The sequence below is a fragment of the Leptodactylus fuscus genome, chromosome 6 (assembly GCF_031893055.1).
Source record: "Leptodactylus fuscus isolate aLepFus1 chromosome 6, aLepFus1.hap2, whole genome shotgun sequence".
NCBI classification, from domain to species: Eukaryota; Metazoa; Chordata; class Amphibia; order Anura; family Leptodactylidae; genus Leptodactylus; species Leptodactylus fuscus.
In genome coordinates this window covers 110,385,565-110,391,564 of record NC_134270.1, presented here as the reverse complement: position 1 = coordinate 110,391,564, position 6,000 = coordinate 110,385,565, and positions in this window count along the sequence as shown.

Here is a 6,000-nt window from a genome sequence, read left to right as displayed (position 1 = left end):
GCCTTCTCGGTGACATCAGTGGAAATGTTAGTTGTCAAGTACACAATGGTTTGGTTCTGTGAGGTAAGAGTCCAATGATATGGGACGGTCTGTTAGCCGTATCTGACACTAACTTGCCACCTGAGCTCAAGGTGCTCTGTCATAAGCTAACTTCCCTCACTGATGGCTAGCTGTCAACTACTGAACAGGAAGACACCTCCTGGCTGAAGACCCCAGAGTACAAGCCACTCCTTCCTGCAAAGTAACACAGTAATGGCAGATTAAATGGCCTCATCATATCTTATTTTCCTATAAAATCTTTGTAAGGGCAGGGCAATCTATCTGACATACTTTTTTTTTTTTTTTACCTTACTATGCCTGAATTAGATCCTTACTGTCTCCCTGTGTACTGTTCTGCATCAAGGTTTAGAGACAAACTTGCATCAAAATTACAGCAATACTTGTGAAAGTATTAACAAGAAGAATATGGGTGGAAACAGCAACCTTCCTTGTGGTTTTGACAGTCCCACCAGGAGCTGCAATGCAATGTTGTGGTACTTTCTGAGAATAAAGATGTTTTGGAAAGCAATGAAAGAGAAACATAGACTCAGGGTTGGTTCTGTATTTTTACCTCTGTTGTAATTTACCACAGTGTCTTTCTGTACTATGAGCCATGTTTTCTTCACTGACACAGATTCCATTCTCTAGTAGTTATGGGGCATCTGCTGAGAAATAGAGTCCAAAACTTCCTCTTCTTCCTCTTCTTTATGAATTGGTTGAGAACAGCCAGTGTTTTTTTTTTTTGTTTTTTTTTTGCTGTAGAGGAAGTATAGGTGGAAGACATTAGTGTTGTAGAAGGTAGTAGTGGTAAGGGTGTGCTATTGGTAGTTGTGCTAGTAGGGACACTAGGAGTAAATCTGTTGGCAATTGTGAGGACATTGTCATGATGAGTCATAAAAAGTTGTGAAGATGGTGGCATTACTGACTATCTGTTACAGATAAAGCCTGTCAACCAGGTCAGGGTGAAAGAGTGACATTAGAGGAAGAGGTTGGTGACTCCTTTCTGGGGTAGGTCTAAGGAAGCCTTGGTTGGTAGTGGCATTGGTAGACATGTTTCAACTAATGTTGTTCTTGGTAGCAGCAGCTACTGTATATGCGATCATCTCCATATTGGAGTTTTTTTGCACATTACAAAATGACAAATCAATGGCAAGGTGCAAAATCTACAAGCAAATAATTCGCAATGGGTGTGCAGGCATCACCAACTTATTAGGGAAAATGGAATTGGCAGTGGCTCCAAATAGGCAAGACCATTATATTCCTTCTCACCATGATCATCTTTGACATCCACATCTAGCACATGAACATCGGCATATCATTATTAACTCTGTCTGGTTCTCTTCCTCCTCCATGCCAACGTTGGTCATCATCCATAAAGTAATGTGTATCCAGTAAACCGCAATCTGTGCCAGTCCATTCAGCTGGTCTGCAACTTTAACTTGCACCTGGACAAGTCACTGGCGGAGCAGTGGCTGCTGTGTTGTTTATTGGTATACACTGCAGTTTGACAACTGATGGCATGCAACCAGTCCAGAGGGAGATTACTTAACCACCATTATTTCTGTAGGAAAGCTATCCCTGCTTTATGTCACCGTATAGACCTTTCCTTGTAAGTGTCCATGTGGGGAAAGGAGCATTCCACCATCAATATGGGGAGCAGTAATTTGGGATCAACACCTAGCTTTCAAGGTCCAGTGGGTCAATGTTTTAAGTGTCAGCGGCCAAAGAAACGGAGAAAAGCTTTCTAGTACTGACATGACCTCATGGGTGCAGGGCCGGCACAGTTTTTACACCAGTTGCGACCCATCCTCCTCCTTCAGTTCTTCTCCACTGGACCATTTCTTGCCCCTAACTTTACCAGGGTAAGCCATTGTATACACTCCCCCTCCCTCATTTTATGGCTGTAAGGTGAACTACACATTGAGTGGCACTGTGACACATGCTGAAGAGTGAATCTGAGCAGCAATATACAGTGAATGGTTACTGTATGCAGTAAACTACACGCACAATCGAGATAGCTATAAGAGGAAGAATGAGAACAACTTCTACCTCATGATCATTTTTGGAAGATAGTCCAGTCTTTAGCAAGCATGTTATGCCTATCAGTCATTTTATCCAAAACAGTATTACGTTATGTACCGCTAGGTGTGTATTTTTAAATTTTAGACTTGTAACTAGCAGGATAACCCAGATTTTTTTCAGCCTCCCAAGTGCTGTAGTCGGGGTCATAGGATGTTATCCTTTACTAGCATGCACTCTCACATCATAAGTTCAATTCACACACATACATTTCACTGCTCTATAACATACTTCTACCATACTGTTTCATACAGTAATATAATTTATTATTTTTTGCTTTTCAAAATTATTAGATTACAGTAATATGTTGGGCTTATTCATATAGATTTGTTCTGTTTTCTTTTCTAAAGATTTTTTCCATCTTTAACATAGTCCTCAATCCAGTTTGAAAACACCGAGTGGATTCGAAAGGATATCTTCAAAATGAGCTAACAGCAGTTCCCTCTCCTTCATCTGCAGTCATGTTTCTCCAGTACAATATGGGGATATGGAGATTTTCCAATCGGAAATCCTCTCGTCTTCAAGACTTAACTTACCATCTGTAGGTTACGCCTTGACCCTATGCCTACCTATGGCATCCTACAACTTGTACTGATTGTAAACCTAGTGCAGAGACTCCATAGAAAAGAGGTGCTCAGCTCAGATATAATTTATGGTACTTTCTCACATGTAATCAGACAAATGATGGACATTTTTGAGAGGTCCTTTTGCGATCAACATCCAAGGATTTCCAGATATTATTTTTCTACTTACTAATTTCTTTTAAGGCTAAAAGTGGTTCAAGTGTGAGTATTATAGATTACTAGACTATGTTATAGTACTTAGGTGGGAGACTAGATTATAAGTGTTTAGGCCGGAGACTAGGTCATGGTACATACGTGGGAGGCTTTCATTCGTGGCATTAATGATGATACATGGGAGAGATTATGATATGAGGGTGGATTTTATGATATTCACTATTTGTCTTTTGTCACAGTCTCCAGACATTTTATTTTGTGGTCAGTGATATTAATTAATTATATGATCTCTAGACCCTCAATCTGTAGCCCATATTTATGTGATTAGGAAGGGGTGGACATTTTTTGATAATCTTTATTGTCCAAAAGAATAATTCTTGATTTTATATATTATTGTGCCAATAAAGATGTTTACTTTTTTTTTTTTTTTTTTCAGAAAAGGGTGAGTATCTTGTTTATACATGAATGCAGCTTTCTTTTTATGGGCAAGGGTAATTAGGGTATGTGCACATAGCAGAATTTTCATTCTGCGTGTGAACATTCTGCGTGGCTAGCCGCAATGGGATGCCGGTGCAGTACATTCTGCTCCGGATTAGGCCTAAATGAATGGGCTTAATTGGGAGGAAGCCTCGTGCCGCTGACGCTGCGGCTGATTCAGCCGCGAAATCCGCGGTGAGAAGGGTCATCTTGCTTCTTTTTTTCGGCTACTATCTAGCGGAAAAAAGAAGCGAGCGGCTCCCATTGAAGTCAATGGGAGCCGGTTTTGGAAGTAGATTTTGAGGCGGATTTTGCATCACAATCCGATGCCAAAAAACTCAGTGTGAACTGACCCTTAGCGTGCCAGTCACCAAAAAGTAACATTACTAGTTCATTTGACAAAAAGAGTGTGACATAGAACATAAAGGGGACGTGTCATTTTCCAAAAATGGTTAGGTTTTACTCAAAGCGGTTGTGGCCACTGAAATTGTTTGACTTCTAGAAATCTACATGTAAAAGTTGGTAATTATGATTTATTGTAATGAAATATGTATATTCCAATGAGCCAGAGTAAATCAGCTCCTCCTTGGACAGACCAGGCCCATCCGATTTAATAATTAGCATGCCTTATTAGTTTTACCCAACAGGGAAAGTGAAAGTGTATGACTAGTGGCAGCTTTTTTCATGGGTCCTGTGATTAGTTATTAACAAAACTATATAGGCATAATAATATATGTCCAGTGAAGTTGATGAATAGCCTGATAGTTGTCTATTCATAGAGAATATCATATTGTGAAAAGGTAAAAAAAAAAAAAAAACATTACACAAGATCATTCTTGACTAGGCCAACACAAATTACTTGTGGAATAAAGCAAACATTGATATATCTGGTGTGACATTAAAAATCTTCTCACAGCTAATTAGGCCATTTTTCTGTTCTAACCTCGCTTGATATATGGTAAATGTCATCCTATTAGAGTCCCCTAAAGCAATTAACAATAGGGCTTTCCTTTATTGTGCTTGTGTTGTCATTAGTGACTTAACAGTGGAGTCCTATGGTGTCCTGTTATTAACCCCTTAAGGACAAAGCCTATTTTGTTTTCTCATCTCTGACATTGGCTAAACATAATCTTTTTATTTCTGCTGATGTAGCCATATGAGGGCTTGTTTTTCTGCTGGCATTACTGACTGAATTTTACTAGTCACATTGATTTTGAAGCTGTCAGTAAGCAGTACACTTACTTATCTTATGTGATGGCTAAAACATAACAGCAATGTGACACAGAGGATTTCTTTACCCTAAGGACAATATTTTATTAGTGTGTACTAAGATGAAAGACCTAGGGACCTTCATTAGGTTCTAAAGGGGTGTTCCCTTTCTCTGTCTAACCTCTTAGACGCAGAGGTCGCTATTGACTACAACATCTAGAGGATTAAATATTTGGGATTGGGTTATCAGCTTCTGCAACAGAGTGACATCCTTCCAACAGTCTGTGCTAATCACAAAGCCATGCATGTATGGATGACTGCACAAATTTCTTGGTGGCAGATATCGTTAAAGGCTTAATAGTAACATTATGGTAATTTTATGACTTGCAATGGAATTAGGTTGCAATAGTTTCAAGAAGAGACCATTGAAACTCAAAAACATATTAACCACTTCTGGACTGCCCATTGGGCATACATCTGAAGAGTTATTGTTTAGATCTTCAAGAATGTACTGGTATGTCCTTGCAGTTTTCAATGAGCGCTGTATACACAGCTATGGGAGATGCCATGATGTGGCTCCACTCTGACCCGGCGGTCACATGCTTCTCTGGAACCAGAGGCTGTCAGAGCCACTAGGTCCTACAGGACCCAGATCAGCTCTGTAGTTATGGATAGGGAGTTGTATTCCTCCTTCAACTGGGGCTAAATGTAGTAGCCCCAGTTACAGGGGAAATTAGCACCCCCCACCAAAAAAAAAAAAATTATGATCAGATGTCCCCAAAGGTCTATTATGACCTTATAGGGACACAATGTAAAAATAAATAAATAAATAAAACATATAGGGAAAAAAAATGTCAATAACATGTCCTTATTACAGGTTCTAGCCCCACCCCTGATGACACAACACAAAATAAAAATTAATGTAACGGAGAAGAAAAACTATTTAAAAATTTTATTTAGTAGCACTTTGTGCTATATAATAATAATAATAGTAATAATAATAATAATAATAATAATAATAAAAGAAAAGTGAAAAACAGACACATTTTCCCTTCTCTTTTGTTTATATTTTCCCGAATGGAAAAACAAATAAAACATGTCAAAATATAAACAAAATAAAAATCAATTTTAATCAATATTTTATGTCACCAAAAAAGATGCAGAAATTAGTTGAATAACACATATGTTAAAATGTGCTAGCCCTCTAAACCGCACATACAGAATACCAATAATGTGTCTGGTCCTGAACCAAAATTTGACCCAATACTGGTTAAGATGACAGTCATGCCATCGGCACTGATCTATGGAATGTGTCATTGCTAGTCCTGAATAAGAAAACTCACCTATATGTTCTGCATGCATGTTCTAATTTAACCCTTTAAATAGTCATATGATTGTAGACCAGAATGTAATGCACTTCATTTAAATCTGTGGTTTTCCTGACTGTGTTCAAAGACTT